Raw genomic sequence first — 20,782 nt, forward strand, 5'->3', positions numbered from 1 at the left:
CATTCTGCTTGTCAATTTACAAAAAAAAGCATGCTTGTGTCGACTTTTTGCATACCATGTGATGGTCATAGGGCTTAGGAAAAAAAAAAACATTTTTAGCCCAATTTTTTGGCAGGCCATACAAGGACAATGTGAAAAGAATGTGTACACACGCTTACACTAGCTCACATACCCTGGAGAGAAGTTAAAGGGGGAATTCCATTTTAGAGTTATAGTGGGTAAAATGGAACTCAGTGGCTACGCAGTGGTTTGCCACACTCCCTCCAACACTGCAGCTTTCCCATCCAGTCAGGACAAGAAAAGAAATATATCTGGTATAGCAAGCTATCTTTTAGACCAGCTCTTATAAGCTTGTCATCCACAGCTGATCGTAGCTGTAGAAGCTACAAACATGCACTTAGATGGATCCTTGCCCCCTGCAGCTTTGAAATGAGTGTGAGTTCCACTGTACATTGCCATTTTAAAAAGAAATATGAATCCTTTAAGAAGATTGTGTTTAAATCAGGCTGCACTTGCATGTTTATGTCTCATTTATATACAGAGGTTTCTGTTGAACTGATTTTGATGGTGTAAAGTGCAAAAGTAATGTCAAAATACATCCGTTCATTGACAATGCTAAAGTGAACCATGATCTTCATGTTTAGACTTGGTTAAAAGAATGTACTAACAGCTATCTTTTAAATATAAACCGGATTGCCCTTCACAACATTGCTCTGCATCATTTAATGGACAGTAGGTGACTCATTTTCATAACGTACCTCCTGCATGAGGTCACTGCTAAGGTTTTGTGTAGAGGATGGCAAGGGAAAGCAGAGGAGTAAACCTGACTTACATCGAGTCCTCTAGGACAGGGGTCTCAAAACTTTCTAAACAAAAGGGCAGTTTATTGTCCTTCAGACTTTAGGGGGGCCAGACTGTGGTCAGTGGGAGTGGAAATTTTCCTGGCATCAATGGGAGTGAACATCGCCCCATTTGGTATTAGAAGGAGGAATCGTGCCCCATGGTTGGTAACACTGGGAGGAATAGTGTCCCATTGTTGGAGAAATGGTGCTTCATTCATTCATAATTGTGCCTCATATCAGTAGGAGGAATAGTGCCCCAAGGTCCGAATAACAGCAAGCATCTGGCCCCAGGGCTGCAATTTTAAGACCACTGCTCTAGGACATTCACACCATATTGCATGTGATAAAGTGCTGCAATTTACTTGATTGGGATTCTGGGACAATGCAGGATTGCACATCCAAACTACGACGCTGAACACTTTTTCCATATGCAACCTTGCGTTTAGTGGATAACTTGTTCGATTAGATTGAATGTGTTTTCTAATGTTTATGAGTTTTGCATAACTTATGTAACCCAGCAAAAAAAAGTAGTTGGTGTGAGCCCTAGAAATTTTACTACCTCCTCCTCCAGCTCCATAAACAACCTGCCTTTGGTGCAGAAGCATTCAATTCAATAAATGCTACAAAGGAACCCAAAAGCCAGTTGGCTGCTGGATACATTATATATGGCCAAACTGTGTGGATACCTGACCATCACACCTATATGAGCTTGTTGGATATCCCATTGCAAAGCCATGGGCATTAATATAAAGTAATCCCTTTGCAGCTACAATAGCCTCCGTTCTTTAGGGTAACATTTTGGAGTGTCTCTATGGGAATTTGTGCCCATTTAGTCAAATTAAGCATTTATGAGTTCAGGTACTGATGTTGAACGAGAAGGCTTGGATCTCAATTAGCATTCCAGTTTATCCCAAAGGTGTTATTAAGGTTGGAGCCAGGGCTCTGAAGGTCCACCACACCAAACTCATTAAACCATGTCTTCATGTAGGCTCTGTGCACAGGGACAAAGTCATACTGGACCTTCACAAAACTGTAACCACGAGGCTGGAAGCCCCCGATTGTCTTAAATGTCTTTGTATCTCCTAGTGTTAACAGACCCTTCACTGAAAACACCTGAAGTGGGTGTGATGGTCATGTGTCATAAACTCTAGAAAAATATCATTCTCTTGGAAGAATGGAATGAAGGACTTGACAATAATGCAGATTTATTCCCCTGCCTCCCCTTGCTGTTCTCCAACAAAAATAGGCGGAATTCTTTTTTTTTTAAATATGTTTCTGTGGATTTGTATCTTTAGGAGAATTTCTGTGAATTTGCCCGTGATATCCCCTTAGGGTTCACTTGAAGCACACGGATTCATTTATGCAGAATTGCACAGCACAATATTTGCCATTGTCCGCTTCTTTGTGAATGTCCGATGATCTCCATCAGTTTCACCTGTACAGTTAGGGTAAGTTGTGCCACAATGATCTTTAAAAATGTGACATCCACTATTCATGAATTAAAGGCCATATTAAATTAAAGTATTATTTAAAGCAGAAATGCTGATGTACATATCTTGTTGAGTCTGGACTATCTATTTCTTATATTGTAGAGGTTATCTACCTATTTATTGTATCAGTATTTTGTGAATAAAAAAATTGGCAGTGATTCACTTTACATCTTTCGGTTCAGTAATTGGTCGATGTAATGTGCCTGCAACTTGAAATTGTGTGCCAAAACACGGTGATGAATGCATTGTTTTTAATAATAAAACTTTAATTGTGCAGATATGTGGTCGATCTTTATTCACACAAAGGAAACAAAAAGATGTTAAACATAATTGTTAACCTTCCAGCACATAAATATCAGACATTGGTGACTTGGTTTTAAAGGTGCAAGTTCCAGCACTTTTTTTGCTTGTTTCACTGTTTAGTGCAGCCATTCTCTATGTATTTATCCCAGAGGAATTCTTGAAATAATTTGCAGGTGTCCAGGAGCCCATGCTAAATCGGTCCCCTTACATTGGTGGGCATTGAAAGGAATGATCCCTTATAGTGCTGGTTAGACAGTCCTACCCCCACAGTTAGCTGAAAAGATGATTGGTGCCATGCCTCTGGCTTTGCCAAGTGGCAATGGACCTGGAACCATGAAGGCAACATTAAATGGGAGGTCAACTAACCCCAGCCCCAGGAACCCCTAGCTACCTTGGGAGAAACCCCTTGGTTGACAGAGCATGGTTTATTGAGTCACTGACTTGGCCCAATAATGCATATAGTGAAGTAAGAACTGCACACTTGTTCCAGATCAGTAGCAAGGAAAAGGGTGATAGCACTGGTATTTGCACCATAGCATTGTCAGCTATTTTTTATCTATAATCTGAAAGGTCCTCTTTAAAGGCTAATATGAAGTATAAATTATCCCTGAAGACTGGTGGGCTGCAGCACCCATTGTCTTACTTTAATTCTTGGGATTGCCAATGGCAATGTTTATTAAACAAATTGTTTAAACAACCAAGGTCATTCATGGATAATCATGTAAACCCTTATGTGACGAACCACCTGGCACCCCGCCTGGGTGCCTCTGCCAAACGGTGCCTCCTGCCCTCCAAACCCTTCCAGCAGACCAGTAGCTTATACCAGCTCTTTACCCCAAGCATCATATGCAGACAAGATGTTGAGGTAAAACCAAAGGAATGACCTTATTGAACAGAAATACAGGTTTTATACACTTCAAAAAAAGGGGGAAGGCACCACATGAACAATAAAAACAAATATTACATATTGGGGTAAACATCCCACAATGGTTAGGTAACGAGGTAAAGTTGACACAAGACAAATCACATCTCCAGGAGGATTTGCGAACAGACAGAAACAATAGGTTACTCAATTACAATGGGAATTCACACCAAGGAGGCACACAATGGGAAAAAGAGACTTAACAGTATACACACAACACCTTAAAGTGATTGTAAAGTCTTGTCTTTTTTACAGTATCTCACTGTGAGTACACCCCTCACATTTTTGTAAATATTTTATTATATCTTTTCATGTGACAACACTGAAGAAATGATACTTCGCTACAATGTAAAGTAGTGAGAGTACAGCTTGTATAACAGTGTAAATTTGCTGTCCCCTCAAAATAACTCAACACACAGCCATTAATGTCTAAACCGCTGGCAACAAAAGTGAGTACACCCATCACTAAAAATGTCCAAATTGGGCCCAAAGTGTCAATATTTTGTGTTGTTACCATTATTTTCCAGCACTGTCTTAACCCTCTTGGGCATGGAGGTCACCAGAGCTTCACAGGTTGCCACTGGAGTCCTTTTCCACTCCTCCATGATGACATCATGGAGCTGGTGGATGTTAGAGACTTTGCGCTCACCCCCCACCTTCCATTTGAGGGTGCCCTGCAGATGCTCAATAGGGTTTAGGTCTGGAGACATGCTTGGCCAGTTCATCACCTTTACCCCTCAACTTCTTTAGCAAGGCAGTGATCGTCTTGGAGGTGTGTTTGAGGTTGTTATCATGTTGGAATACTGCCCTGCAGCCCAGTAATTAAAGAGATGGGATCATGCTCTGCTTCAGTGTGTCACAGTACATGTTGGCATTCATGGTTCCCTCAATGAACTGTAGCTCCCCAGTGTCGGAAGCACTAATGTAGCCCCAGACCATGACACTCCCACCACCATGCTTGACTGTAGGCAAGTCACACTTGTCTTTGTACTTCTCACGTGGTTGCTGCCACACATGCTTGACACCATCTGAACCAAATAAGTTTATCTTGGTCTCGTCAGACCACAGGACATGGTTCCAGTAATCCATGTCTTTAGTCTGCTTGTCTTCAACAAACTGTTTTCTTGTGCATCATCTTTAGAAGAGGCTTCCTTCTGGGACAACAGCAATGCAGACCAATTCGATGCAATGTATGGTCTGAGCACTGACAGGCTGACTCCCCACCCCTTCAACCTCTGCAGCAATGCTGGCAGCACTCATACATCTACTTCCCAAAGACAACTTCTGGATATAATGCTGAGCACGTGCACTCAACTTCTTTGGTCAACCATGGTGAGGCCTGTTCTGAGTGGAACCTGTCCTGTTAAACCGCTGTATGGTCTTGGCCACCGTGCTGCAGCTCAGTTTCAAGGTCTTGGAAATCTTCTTATAGCCTAGGCCAGCTTTATATAGAGCAACAATTCTTTTTTTCATATCCTCAGAGAGTTCTTTGCCATGAGGTGACATGTTGAACTTCCAGTGACCAGTATGAGAGAGTGAGAGCGATAACACCAAATTTAACACACCTGCTCCCCATTCACACCTGAGGCCTTGTAACATTAACGGGTCACATGACACCAGGGAGGGAAAATGGCTAATTGGGCCCAATTTGGACATTTTCACTTATGGGTGTACTCACTTTTGTTGCCAGCGGTTTAGACATTAATGGCTGTGTGTTGAGTTATTTTGAGGGGACAGCAAATTTACACTGTTATACAAGCTGTACACTCATTACTTTACATTGTAGCAAAGTGTCATTTCTTCAGTGTTGTCACGATTAAAGGTATAATAAAATATTTACAAAAATGTGAGGGGTGAACTCAATTTTGTCAGATACTGTAAGTTAAAAATAACAAACATGTCAGACTTACCCCCTCTGTGCAGTTGGTTTTGCATAGAGCAGCCTGGATCCTTCTCTTCTCGGGTCCCTTTTCAGCACTCCTGGATCCTCCCTCCTGTTGAGTGCCCCCACAGCAAGCAGATTGCTATGGGGGCACCCAAGCTGAGTCACAGCTTCATGTGTCCATTCAGACACCGAGCCATGGCTCGGCCTTGCCCCGCCCCCTTTCTCTTCTCATTGGCTGACTGACTTTGACAGAAGCAGGAGCGAATGGTGCCATGCTGCTGTCTCAGCCAATGAGGTGGGGGGTTCTGGGCAGCTAAGACACTGCTGCAACATCACTGGATCTATATGGGGCTCAGGTAAGTATTAGGGGGGCTGCTGCACACAGAAGGTTTTTTATCTTAATGCATAGAATTCAATAAGATAAAAAAAAATAATCGTTAATAAACCGATTACACATAACAGCAGGAGACCCCTGCATCAGGTTGTTTTGAGCAGATTATATTCTTCTGCATTGAGTCTCTGTCTAGGAGGGGGTTGAAGCAGTCAGTGCTGGTTTGGGCTGTTGATTCTATACCCCCACAAGACACAAAGGCCCAAAATCTGTATCTGGGTCCTCCAGTTCTCAGAGTCTGCATGTTTTGGGGAGACATGGGCTCAAATCCAAAGTAAAACTACTTCAAAGGTCCCCCAGGCACACACCTCCCAAAGAATGGAGCCCCCTCAAACGCCAGGGCCCATGCTAGCTTGCAGTCCTCTCCAAAAGCTCCTTTCCTGGTTGGGTCTGTCACACCTTAGATTTATTAATCAATAACATTTTCTCTATTGGCAGTAAACTCACCCAAATGCTTCCTGTAGCTTTTGGTCAGACCTTTGCTGTGTTGGGAGGTATTAGGAACATTCTTGTATACAGAACAAGTTTACTTCATTTTTATGTTTGTGATGTCAGGCTAGAAGACCCTGTTTCACATTATACCACAGCATTTCATTGGAATCCATGTCAGTACTCAGCCTTGACCAGTCTGATACATGGAATTCATTCTGCCTAAGCCAGGCTGTTTTAGATTTGTACCACTTTGAGTTTTGGTACAGAAATCTGTGCAGGTAAAAGAAATTTCATGTGCAGAGTTGTTAATAAGTAGCTTTCCCATGTAATATAACTAATGCCTTGCTCTGATATTAAAGTGTCTTCTATAATTAACCAGAAAGTTATATTTCATGGGACAGCTACTTATTAACAACTCTGCACATGAAATTTCTTTTACCTGCACAGATTTCTGTACCAAAACTCAAAGTCATATCACAACACTGAGCCCAAACTTGACCACATATGCAGGTAAATTACATAACAAATCTTCCAATACAACATGTAAGTACGGTTGTCAAAAATGAGCATTGTAAAAAATATAACAATGTTTACTGCCACATGGTATGAAAAATACACATAGTAAATGCCATTCCCAGAACCTCCACAAGAGTGGGGTTAGACTCATGCTGGGAAAGCCGTCTCCTGAGAGTAATAGGAAAACCAACTGGCTGCGGGCAATGAGGGAGAGTATTCTCACGTGTGGGTAGAGGCTTGGGCCTGTGTGCATCCAGAAATCTTTTTCAGTTTTAAAGGAAAGACAGAAAGCAGAAGGAAGAAGAGAAGCTGTAGGAAAGAAAAAAGAAGTAGTGTAATGGAGAGAAGGGGAAGGGAGAAGGGGAAAGAAAAAAAAACAAGGGGGACAAGAGGGAGACCAGAGGGGGCCTGAATAACAGGAATGCCGTCCTACAATGAGCAACATAGGTGGCATCAATCTGCATGGCACCAGTCTATGTAGAGCCAGAGTAGGTCAGATACTCGTCTGAGACTCGTCTGAGCATCCAGCTTGGTCCAATGTGCCTCACTCGTCCCCCGAAGGGCTGACGTGAGATCTTCCATATGCTCAAGTTCGTTCACCCTGGCAATCCATTGTGAGACTGTAGGGGCAGATTGCTGTTTCTACATAGCAGGGGATGCAGGCATGGGCAGCATTCAAAAAGTGTTTAAGTAGAGACAACAACATCATCAGCAGTAATCAGCACGGGTTTACAAATGGGCGTTCTTGTCAAACCAATCTCTTAGCATTCTACGAGGAGGTAAGCTGTGAGCTAGATAGGGGGAGACCAGTGGATGTGGTGTACTTGGATTTCGCTAAGGCGTTTGATACAGTTCCCCACAAGCGCTTAATTTATAAAATAAGGTCTGCAGGTATCGACAGCAGAGTTTGCTCTTGGATACGGAATTGGCTTAAAGGGCGTGTCCAAAGGGTGGTAATAAACAGCGCATACTCAGACTGGTCTGAGGTTGTAAGCGGGGTGCCCCAGGGCTCAGTCCTGGGACCAACCTTGTTCAATTTATTCATAAACAGCATTGAGGACGGGATCAGTAGTTCGTTATCAGTTTTTGCAGATGACACAAAATTGGCCAGAGCAATAACTGCACAGCATGAAGCAGATATCCTACAGAATGACCTGGACAAAATTACAGAGTGGGCAACGACATGGCAAATGAGGTTTAACGTGGAGAAGTGTAAGGTTTTGCACTTGGGGACTAAAAACATAAAAACACAATACACGTTAGGAGGGGAACCCTTGGGGGAATCAAAAATGGAGAAGGATCTGGGAGTCTTGGTTGATGATAGATTAGGCAACAGCATGCAATGTCAAGCGGCAGCTGCCAAAGCCAGCAGAATATTAGCATGCATAAAGAAAGGGATGTATTCCAGAGATAAGACTATAATCCTTCCACTTTATAAAACTCTGGTCCGACCGCATCTGGAGTATTCTGTCCAGTTCTGGTCGCCAGTCCTCAGGAGGGATGTGTTGGAGATGGAGAGAGTCCAGAGAAGGGCAACTAAACTAATTAGGGGATTGGAGGACCTTGACTATGAAGAGCGTCTACAATCGCTCGATTTATTCTCCCTGGAGAACAGACGTCTGAGGGGGGACATGATAGCAATTTATAAATATCTTAATGGGGATCCCAGCTTAGAAAAAAAGCTGTTCATTCGAAGGGATTACATGAGGACTCGAGGGCATACAATGCGATTAGAGGAGAAGCGTTTTAACCACAGGCAACGTGGGGGGTTCTTTACTGTTAGGGCTACAAGATTGTGGAATTCTCTACCACAAGAGGTGGTTTCTGCGGGTAGTATGGTGGCTTTCAAAAGACTCTTAGACTTACATCTCAAGGATCAGAACATTCAGGGGTATGTGAGATGAGTACAGCCACACACACCTACACAGGTTAAACTGGATGGACTATTGTCTTTATTCAACCTCACCTACTATGTAACTATGTAACTATGAGATTTATATCTGTTCTTCGACATAGGCGTAAGGTTAAGCAACACTGCCTTTGGGTCGCTTTCTAAACATGACTTTGAAACCAAAGAGAATTAAGTGTTGAATAAGATTTAATTGAGGAATATAGCCTACTATAATAAAGGGTCCTATCTTTGGTGTTTGCACCAGGGTCTAGGGAGTATAGATGCAGCACTAAAAAGCATACACAAGGCTTCATAATTTTGGAGCTAAAAAACAAACAAAAAGGAAATGTAAAAAAAAAGAGGTAACAATGGTAAAAAGCAGATAAAAAACAGGATATGCCAATAAATTCTAACCATGCTTATATTTAATCTAGCACACCTTTGCTTGTTCCATCAGATTCAATACATTTTACATGTTTTAAGGCAGATTTCTCAGCAGAAATACACATTACGCATCCAGCAATGCTTATACAAGCATAACCAGGAAATCTAAAAGCACTTATGTGAAACACTAAATCCTTGTATGTTCACGTGACCTCTCATGTGTCCTGCGTTACCCAACCGTGTACAAGAACTGCTTAGTAACTGTTCTAAAACCAAGTACTTTCTGTCAAAAAAGCAAGTCAGAGGAAAGCATTGGAGTAGAACTGGATGCGAGCAGCTAATTATGTTGAAAGAAAATGGTCCTGACATTTAAGAAAGAGGTTAGTAACTTGGTAAGATATCTTTTAATATATGTTTGTTTAAAAATTAAATGCTAACGCCACCTTTCTGACCATATTTCATGATACAGCCATATTTAGGATATAACATGAAACATGGTCAGAGTCCACAACGCCACCCCGTCCCCGTCCCAACAAACACACCTACAGAATGCGGAGGTTCTTCTTCCCTTCTGTCACACTTGAATCTGGAGTGGCTGGGGGGGGGGGGGGCTTACATATCCACGTTATTCCAGTGCCATCTAAAGAGCATTATAGGCCACCGGGCAATGCAGTGCACTGGGGCCCTGCCTAAGCAATCACCCACAAGAATAAAAATGCAAATTATCGATAAGGCAATATTTATTGGTACAGCAGTGCCAGACTAATGACAGCTTCCAAGTTCGGCGGCTGGATCCCGTGAACATACACAAGCACGGGACTCAGACTCGACTGTACTGTGTGTGCCTGTTCCCGTGGAGGCGGACAGCCATTCCTGCAGTTGTGGGCTCCCACTCCACGGCCCAAGTGGCCTGACAGCAGTGTAGGGCCAACAGGCGCTTGCCACCTGCTAAGTTCGGTGGAGGGATGCACACGGGAGTGGGGGCTAATGCTTGGGTCTGGCTGAGTCGCTGGGCAGGTGGGGCTCCTGGCAACTGCCCAGCGTGCCCATTCGGTAAGACAGCCCTGCGCTATTCATTCATTAATTAGTTGTGAATGAAAAAAAGTCAAGACCCGTCTGCCACTGCAGCAAACATCACCACACTTGTAATCCATTGATACTTCCTCTAGCTCCATAGCTGAAGGGCTGTACCTTGGAATAGGCGTCAGGAACCAGAGCATTGCATCCGCAATCTCCCGCATACACATTTTTGCTTTTTGGGTTATGGATGTATGTATTATTTTTTTGCACAGGGTGGAATTCCCTATTACGATAAAACAATGACATGCAAGGTCCCTGAAGAGCTCACGCAGCCATGATTTGACTGTAGAAGAATTGAGGTTTAACCTTAGATTCTGGAAAGGGTTCTTTACTATTTGAGCAGCAAAAATTTGGAACCTCCTTCTCCAGGAAGTGGTACTAGCTAATGCCTGGTACACACTAACAGTTTCCAGGGGGGAAAAAAAACAGAAGAGCTCGGGAGGAGCTGCTGTGCTAATAGTCTGATGTTAGTACAGTGATCTCCCTCACTGAGCTATTGTGTTCTGACAGGGGGACGACCCCCGCCAAAACACACTAGTCAGTGCTCCCATTTGCTGAGAGTGGTGATCAGGTGCCGATCAGCAGACCTTTTTCAGTCATGCCCCGAGCGGCTGGCTTCTGTCGGACCGGCTGCCGTACACACAATTTCTATGCCACCTGATATTTGGCCTGTGTGTACGGCATCGACAACTTCAAAAAACTTTTACATACATCCTTCTAGATTGTAAGCTCTAACGAGCAGGGCCCTCTAGTTCCTCCTGTTTTGAATTGTATTGTAACTGTATTGTCTTCCCTCACATTGTAAAGCGCTGCGCAAACTGTTGGCGCTATATAAATCCTGTATAATAATAATAACATACTTTCCTCAGGAAGCAGAATTTACAGGTCTATTGGAATTCTTAGAGAGTAAAAATCAGAGACATAGGTTGAACTGGATAGACCAGTGTCTTTTTTAAACCTTATAAACTAGCTCTGTAACATATAAGGGTGTGTACAGGTCCTAAAAATCCCAACTGCAACCTCCTATGGCAGACCCTGGCAACACTCTTCTGAGTAGCTGATGCAGTTCTGGTATGCCTTTTGGGCATGTACATACAGAAAAGTAAGGTTCTGACGATAGACATACACCAAACAACGTGGTCATGGTAGTAGAGAGAGGAGGGAAGCATGCATATAGAACACAAAAGCCTACCTGCTTAGTACCAATATTGCAGTAATGCATCAGTCCAGCCTACTTTCTTTTGCTGCCTCGCTCATACAGAAAATCTACACAAGCCTATCTTTGGGAGATAACCACCTCTAACTCATCATGGCTTGTCATCTAGGTCCCAAAGCCACCCAAAGATAGACTCATTTGGTCCACTCTCTAGATCTATCCCTAGCACATATCTGTAGGTGACGTACTTTAAAACCACAACTTTAATCAATTTCTTTGCAGCTTTATCTTTGTAACTATCACTGCAGCTCAGTGTGTGATTCTTCTGGTCTGAGGAGTGTCCCCACTGGTTCAATGAGGAGGCACATTAGACAGTGGAGGAAACCTGGCCAATGAATACACAGACTTTGATACAGCCCCAGTGGCACAGACTGATAGTCTCGGTGCATTGTGGGATGTGGTGTAAAAACCAGGAGAACATGTGCTCGGGGTCTTTGGCTGGAGAGCAGAGTCCCGGAAGAAGGGTGGGGGGCTGCCTCCTCTTCTGCAGCAATTGGTGTATGGTCACAGGTAGTCAGCCTGGTGAGCCAGAAGGAAGGAGCTGAACCCAGAGGTCCAAGAGAGCTGACTGGAGGGGTTGAGACACTGGGGAACCTGGAAAAACAGTATAGTGAGTACAGGGGATCGTGTCTAAGGGCCTGCCCAGGAAGGTGGCTTCCCCGGAGTAGTATAGTCAGAGGACGGGTGTCAGCTGGTGGATAGAAATGGGGTGCTAAGCGAGTACCCTGAAGATAAGTATTTAGGAACTTTACCTCCGATTCATCTAGTGGCAAGGTGAAACTGCAGCCTAGCCGCATCTACAGATAGAAGTCCTCAACATTATGAATAGTTCAAGTTTTGGAGTATCCCACTCTTCCCTTCTCCCACCCCCATATAAAATAAAAACAACAAAACAACAACCCCTAGACTGTTCAGTGACTGAGCCGGAGAGTAAAGTGTTAAGATTCTGCATGCAGTTGCTACCGGTAACCCAGAGGGACCCGAAAAGGTGAGACATCCAGCAGCCCTCAACGGGGCAATGCTAAACTAGAAAAAAAACTATTGGCTGGAGTTGTGCTGTAAAGCAACAGTGTTGCAAATAGTGATATATCTGCCAGATATCAGATGGAACCATAGAAATCAGTGGGGGACCAGGCATACAACAGATTCAACTGCCTCATCTTTTTATGAGAAGAGATGCAAGGCATGGGCAGCGGGACAGGTTAAGTATTATAGGGCTTTTCTTTACAGGGAATTTATCTTCACAACAGGATTGCTTTAGAGTGGTCCTGTAGCTTTGGCCTTCATGGGTTCACTTTAAATTTGGTAACCAACAAAGGTACATCTGTAGCATTTCGCATTATCCTTTGTTTCTGTAAACAATGAACCGATCCGGCTTTAACAGGGGTATCTCACTTTTGCCTTTAAGGTCACAAGCAATCAACTCTCCACTGCTGCTTCTCTTCTTTTCAGTTGATTGCCTGCTGCAGAATAACAGGTGCACTTCAACATCACCGAGACATTGTCCATTGACCAGGCGCATTCCAGTTTTTGTTCAAATTTTTATAACACCATTATAAAGTTATCAGTCTGCTGTTCCCAGACACTTATTGCACGTCTTTAGCTATTGTCGGTGTCAGAGCTGGGAATTTTCTCACACTTCCTGATTACTATCTTTTCAGTGGCAACAATTAGCTCATTTAGTGCATTGTTCTCAGAGTATTCCTTTTCTAGAGCAAAACTCCACATCAGTGCAATGCACTGACTATACAAGTCAGTCCTTTGCATTTACATGACTTGAAATCTCTCAACAAGCTCGCTTTTTAGTTATTTATTGATTTGAGAAATTCTGCTTATGACCTTTCAGCGTTTGCATTGCCCTTGTTTGTTTAATGCCACTAAGCCGAGTGCTTTGTATGCTAGGGAGGTCTGCAGTTATCTTTCTTGGTTCCTCTGTTCTGTTGGTGAGGAGATACTTTCTTCTCGGCTTTGAAGTACTTCTCCAATGAAGATGGGATTGTGAGAGCCAGTTGGGACTCCTTATGAAAACAATGCATGAATATGAGTTTGTTTAGCTAATAAGGGTTCTAGTTGGAGTCAATTCCGCCTTAGGCATTTGCAGGGAACATGCCTTGGGCTATAATTGTACTGCCACACATGCTTATGTCCTTCTATGCTTATGCCCAAAACACTACTGGGTGTCTAAGCTGTTTCTCCAGAGTTTGTATAAAAGGCAAAAAATATGGTTGATCTACAGGGAAACACGTGCAAAGATGTCTTATACCAGTGGCAGAGCAGATGTGGAGAAAGGGCAGAGCCTGATCATCAGCAGGGGAACCATGGCTAAAGCCTAGGGGTCAGTAAATGTCAAGGGGGCCCATCTACAACCTTCATGGTCCTCCAGGGGGCTAGCACCATTGTTCAAAGCTGTACATTGCCTGTCAAGGTAGGATGCACTTGCAAGTAGTTTGTCTGACGGGGCCAGTATAGACAAAGCAAATAGGGTGGCTTCTTTGTGTCTATCAATATCAAGATATGTTGAAGGAATGGGAGGGCTGAAGCCGTTATCTTGCCTAGAACACAGTTCTACATTATTCACTCTCTGGGAAGGGGTGTTTTGGTTTACTATGCAGTGTTCATACACTAGACACTACATAACAATGAAAAAAACAGAGAGCATTAATTAATTCCTGGACTGATGGTGGTCTAGTCCTGCCACAGATACAGGAGTCACCAGGAAAATAAGTAATGGGAAATCTCCCCACTGGGAACACATAGACAGCAAAATTCCTGACAGAGGTTCTAACTCTTCTATCCAAAACGAAAACTTCCACTTTCATCACACAATATACTTTTTCAAGTTATGTGGATATGAGAGAAAAATGCCTTATTAGATGTTCCCATCTAACCAATGAAATAGGTTTTCTCATGCCTTTAACCACTATTCAATATACACCCTTTTTGAGTGTAAAAAATTAAATTACGGCATAGTCTGTATCGGTACATGTGAGATACATCTTTTTAAATTTGTTTGGCGCATCTCCTTCCACCGCCGAGGATTGCAGGGCGCTTCAGTTTGCCTCCTGTTCCGAACTCCTCCTACCCCCTTCCTGACCAGATTTTACCCCCTTCCTGACCAGGGGGTATTTTGCGATTCGGCACTACGTGACTTTAACGGACAATTGCGCGGTCGTGCGATGCTGTACCTAAACGAATTTGATGTCCTTTTTTTCCCACAAACAGAGCTTTCTTTTGGTGGTATTTGATCACCTGTGCGATTTTTTGATCATGCGCTATAAACAAAAAAAGAGCGTCAATTTTGCAAAAATAACAAGATTTTTCACATTTTCTTATATGAAATTCCCCAAAAAAAATGTAAAAATCAAAATTTTTTTACATTTTTGGCCAATATGTTTTCTGCTACATATTTTTGGTAAAAAAAAAAATTGCAATAAGTGTATTTTGATTGGTTTGCGCAAAAGTCATTGCGTTTACTAACTAAGGGAAAGATTTCTGTCATTTTTGGTGTTTTTTCTTTTAACGAGTAATGGCGGCAATCTGCGATTTTTTTTGCGGGGCTGCGACATTGCGACAGACAGATCGGACCCTTGACTGACATTTTTGACACTTTTGGGGTTACCAGTGACATTACTGCAGTAATCAGTGCTATACATATGCACTGTTACTGTAAAATGACACTGGTAGTGAAGGGGTTAACTTTATTTGAGAGGGAGGGGCTGTGTGTGTCCCTAGGGGCGTGATTCTAACTGTGATTGGCTGTGGCTTGAGGTGTAGGAACAATGATCAACGGTCCTACATAGTAGAACCGTATGATCACTGTTCCTACACAGGGGAGAATGACAGGCGGCTTGTTTACACTAGCCGCCTGCCTTTCTCCCGCTTTTACGGACGATCTTGAGTGAGCGGCGTACATCGGGTCCGCCGCTCACACGCGCGGGGGGGTCCGTGACCGTACGGGAGCGCACCTCCGGCGGCGCACGCTCGCTCCGGAGAGCCTCACAGGCTAGTGATGTACCGGTACGTCACTTTGCCTGTGAGGGGCTGACCGCCGCAGTATATGTACTTGCGGCGGTCGGCATTGGCTAAAAAGGTGCTTTTTTAGCCCCCAAATCACTGCAGACATAAACAAGGCTAGACTGGTGATGTGGGTTGTGTGCAAGTAAATCAGTGGACCTTGAGGAAACCTGTAGTGGAAGAAACATAGAGACAACTATTGCTGATCTATTTCTAAAAATGTTAGTTGTTTTGTAAGCTCTGACCAAAAACAAGCATGTGGATCAGGAAAGGCACATGCCTACCCCTTTAATATCAGTAACTTGGAACATTCTGAGAACATTGGATCATCATTATAGCCAGGGAACTAGTATTTTCAGAAGAAGGAATTAACAATGTTCTTCCATACTATCCACTGGACTGATGCTTTAATGCAACTGCCACTGATAGGCTTAAAAATGTTATTTGCTCACACAGTTAGGATCAATTGGTATTTGCCTCAGTTGGCTTTTGTTTTCCCTTTTTCTGGGTAAAGATTATTACAGCACTATTAGTTTAGGTTGAGCTTGATGGACTCGTGTTGCTAGGACCCGGAGAAGCCTTGATCCTCTAGTGAAGAACCAGCTGAACAAATTGAGATACCGAGCATCCTAGTGGCTTCCATACAGTTTCACTCTTCTGTGTCCCTTAAGTCCTCTGTGACCTTTACCCTTCTATCTAGTAATCAATCAATGTCTGCAGCAGGTGGAGGAATCAATAATAAACTTATTTGACGCTGGTAGCAGCGATTGTGAGCTCACAGACTATTAGCAAGGTTCCTCTACTGACAGGACAACTTTACCAGGAATTAGCCAGATTTCTATCTGGACATAAATTACTTGATATTAACTACTTTAAACATCACTATCGATAGCTGGGCAAAGTAATTATACTCGAGAAAGATAAATATAATAGATGTTATAAGCTGCAGCTCTATTGTTCTTGTAGTATATACAATAAGAATGGCAATGTAGTGCTATCTGTGTACCATTAGAGAAGTTTCCCATTCCCAGAGACACAACATGAAGCTACAGAAAATATCTTATCTGTACCACTTTCTATGTTACCTTTCTTTCTTCCTAGCTTAAAGAATAATTCCAAGAATGGGTATTTTATGCATGTATAGCAGTCCAGCTTGGACCATTGTAACTATGTATATACCACACCTAGCAGTTGTCCCTAGAAGCTGTAAATCACTGAAGTAGACACCATTACTCCAGTGATCTCCACTTGCTTCCGAGTCCCGTGCCGAGTGGCTGTTCTCTTGCACTTGTGAACACAGGAGGTCGACTGCTCAGGACAAGTACCATTCAGAGAGTGAATGAATGACAGGCGCCATGTTCTGAATGAACGCAAAGTGTTCTCTGATTGAACCAAGTGGAGTGAAAGCCCCCCTTCCCCAACAGAGAACATTTTGCATTCATTCAGAAAATGCAAAGCACTCTCCAAATGGCTCCCATGCCCGTGTTCACAATGCAGGAGAACAGCAACTCAGCAAGGGACCCAGAAGTTAGAGGAGATCACTGGAATAGTGATGTCTACTTCACTGATTTCCAGCTTCTGGAGGGATCAGCCAGGTATAGTACATATAGGTGCATCTAATAAAATTAGAATATCATCAAAAAGTTAATTTATTTCAGTAATTTAATTCAGAAAGTGAAACTCATATATTTTATATAGATGTGTTACACAGAGTGATATATTTCAAGCATTTCTTTCTTTTCATTTTGATGATTATGGCTTACAACTAGTAAAAACTCAAAATTTAATCTCTCAGAAAATTTGAATATTACATAAGACCAATAAAAACAAGTATTTTTAAAAACAGAAATGTTGGTTTACTGAAAAGTATGTCCATGCACAGTATAGTATGCACTTAATACTTGGTCGGAGCTCCTTTTGCATGAATTACTGCATCAATGCGGCGTGGCTTAGAGGCAATCAGCCTGTGGCACTGCTGAGGTGCTGTGGAAGCCCAGGTTGCTTTGATCGTGGCCTTTGGGTCATCTGCATTGTTGGGTCTGGTGTCTCTCATCTTCCTCTTGACAATACCCCACAGATTCTCTATGGAGTTTAGGTCAGGCGCGTTTGCTGGCCAATCAAGCAAAGTAATATAATAATCATTAAACCAGGTATTGGTACTTTTGGTAGTGTGGGCGGGAGCCAAGGCTTGCTGGAAAATGAAGTCAGCATCTCCATAAAGCTGGTCAGCAGAGGGAACATGAAGTCCTCTAGAATTTCCTGGTAGAGGGCTGCGCTGACTTTGGACTTGATAAAACACAGTGGACCAACACCAGCAGATGACATGGCTCCCCAAATCATCACGGACTGGGGAAAAGTTTGCAGTTCATTTGGGAATCAAGGTCCCAGTGTCTGGAGGAAGAGTGAAGAGGTACGGAATCCAAGCTGCATGAGGTCCGGTGTCAAGTTTCCACAGTCCCTCTCTACTCTTCTTTTTCTTTCTTTTTCTCACCCATTCTCATTATTCCCATTATCCCATTTAGGATCCCCAAAAGATTAGCTTAGCATCAGCTATTTCAAATAGAGCTCTGTGGACCATTAGTTTCCTCCAGAACAGCGGGATTGAATGCAGCTGCTGTTTGGGGGAAAAATTTACAGCAGGCCACTTCGAAAAAAGTTGATCAAATGTTGACGAACGGAGCAGGGCCAGCAGGGTCACCCACTGAGCGAATTTCAATGGTTCCTCAAGCACCGGCTGAAATTTGCTCAATGTATGGCCAGCTTTGGGGGTGTTTTTCCCTGACCACCAGTGTAAGGGACCTTTTTTCTACTGACCTCAAATGAAATTAGTTTTTGACGGGGTTCTTTGTAAAGTGAAAATTATGCAAGGGTGCCTCTGGGGCAAAAATATTAAAGCTGTATTAGATGATCATGCCCCAAATGGGCATGATTCTACTTCAAAAAGTAGCCATCTCATGACTAAAGCCTAATATACACTATCAAGAAAACCATACGAAAAAAATACCACTTTCGAAGCGATCGCACGATAATCTATTCGTTAGCACACAGCTTTCGAGAGCTGATCACGATAGTTCATCTGAAATTATTAGAAGTGAAAAACTCAACATTTTTTCTCGTACGATATGTGAACATACGATTTTTGTTTAAGCAACAAAGTTTCCACCCGAAAATGCAATACAAATACAATACATTACATCAGTTCTGAATTTTTATTCTGTCGTACGAGAATTTTCATAACTTTAGTAACCTCTTAATTTCCGATATAGAGACTAGCATGCAAAAAAAAAAATGGACAATCATTCATCCGATAATCTCATCGTGTGTACCAGGCGTAAAGTCTTATTGTTTTGTTAAAAATAACAAACATTTTATATTTACCTGAGTGCTCTGTGCAGGTGGTTTTGCACAAAGCAGCCCAGATCCTCCTCTTCTCAGGTCCCTCTTTGGCGCTCCCTGCCCCTCCCTTCTTTGAGTGCCCCCACAGCAAGCAGATTGCTATGTAGGCACCCGAGCCGAACCGCAGTTCCCTGTATCCATTTAGACACAGAGCCCTGGCCCGGCCTGGCCTCGTCCCATCTCTCCCCTTTTGGCTCACTGAATTTGATTGACAGCAGCGGGAGCCAATGGCGCCATACTGCAGTTTCAGCCAATGAGGAGGGAGAGTCTGGGGCAGCCGAGACACTCCTGCAACATCGCTGGATCGAGATGAGGTTCAGGTAAGTATTAGGGGGGCTGAGGGGGGCTGCTGTACACAGAAGGTTTTTAATCTTAATGCATAGAATGCATTAAGATTAAAAACCTTCTGCCTTTACAACCACTTTAAAGTGGTTGTAAAGTCAGTGCTCACAATTACTGCCAGACCCTCTGCTATAACAAGCTATACTACACACGATCTGTGTTCTTTTTTTGAAAAACCGCAGCTAAATATCCTTTTTCACATCGTCGATGTGCGGTCACGTTACTGCCTGACGCTCTCCTTCCCCGATCTAAGCTCTACAGTGGGAGGGGCTGAGTTTCCCCTCTGATGTCAGCGAGGCAATTATGTGAATGCACATTGGCGATGTGAAATAAAGTATTTAGCTGCAAAATTTAAAAAAAACACATACACTGAGTTGTATATCTTGTAATAACAGAGGGGCTGGCAGTAATTGTGATTACTAACCTTACTGCCACATGGAAAAGCATTAGGAGGGGTGGGGCGGCTTGTTGATCAGCTTACACACTAGGAAGTGACAGGCAGGGAGGGAGAGAGAGAGACTCCAAATATGGTAGGATACCGGAGGCACATAAACTGACCACGGTATCATGGATCAGCAGCCATGATTTCCGTGGTCATCACACCTAGGGGGAACACAAGAACATCCAGGATCAACCAGGTATTTTTACAGCATAGAAAGGGACAAATGACTCCGCACATGCACTATGCAGTTTAACATACTTAAAAGGAACAGGACCCTGCTTAAAGGCTGCTAAAGGCTGCTTAACGCTGCATACAGCATTAGGCCACATCAGACATTTTTAAGCTGTAGTAGTTGGATTTATAGAAGAAAATAGAAAATAGAAGAGGGCAGATAAAGGCTGCTAAATATGGCTAAAACATGCATTAATGTCAATACAAAACGCTTCTAAAAGCACGTTTTGCAGTTCGTTTTTTCAAGCGCCCCATGTGCATAAGGCCTTAGGGTCCTTTCACACGGGCTTTCCGCCCGGCGGACTTCGTTTTGCTCAGCCGTGGTCAACCTGCTGATCCCCGCTGAGCAGGCGGATGGCAGATCCGTCTCCGCTTACTTTGCAGAGACGGAGCTGTCAGATCCCCGCTCCCCTCTATGGGAGATCGGATGAAAATGGACAGCCTGTCTGTTTTCATCCGATCCTATCTGATCCGATCCTCCAGACGGATGGAAAATAGGGTTTCCATCCGTCTAGATTTCACGGACAGGATCGGATCGTGCATGGAGCATCCGATCAGGTCCAAGTCCTGAAAAAACTGACAGACAGACCTGATTGGAAAGCCCATGTGAAAGGGGCCTTAAGGAGCACTTGCAGACTTTGCCAAAGAAACACACAGTGAGTAGGTTAGAAAAGCCCTTTTGTTTGCCTTGATATAATCCTATTCTGGAGGCATCTGTGTGTGTCTCCCGCCTCCCTCCTTCACAGGCATAAACACGAATCCTTGGCTGAGTTGTGTGTCTATGTTTATTCCTGCAGCTGGCCCAAAAGATATCTTCAGATGCTTGGAATCTGCATGACCGTCCAACTGTCCCGTAATGTATCCAGCTTTTTCTTTGTGTTTTGCTCCCATTTCCTCCCTCCCTCCCTCTCGCTGCTTCCAATTCTTTCTAATATTCTCAGATTGCTTTCAGCTGTATTAACAAAACACATTCTGCAATTCTTAGTAAAAAAAATTGTGTAGAAT

General features: G+C 43.2%; 1 pseudogene across 1 annotated transcript in view; it reads left to right on the top strand.

Annotated features, from left to right (window-relative positions):
- Positions 1-16,833: 16,833 nt before the first annotated feature.
- Positions 16,834-20,782, top strand: part of LOC309569929 — a 46,185-nt pseudogene continuing 42,236 nt past the window's right edge. The window contains exons 1-2 of the transcript in view: positions 16,834-16,961; positions 20,575-20,635. The product of the transcript in view is annotated as an uncharacterized misc_RNA (transcript). The remainder of the gene's footprint in view (positions 16,962-20,574; positions 20,636-20,782) is intronic.

The sequence above is a fragment of the Pelophylax lessonae genome (assembly GCF_965119305.1).
Source record: "Pelophylax lessonae genome assembly, chromosome: 1".
Taxonomy (NCBI): Eukaryota; Metazoa; Chordata; class Amphibia; order Anura; family Ranidae; genus Pelophylax; species Pelophylax lessonae.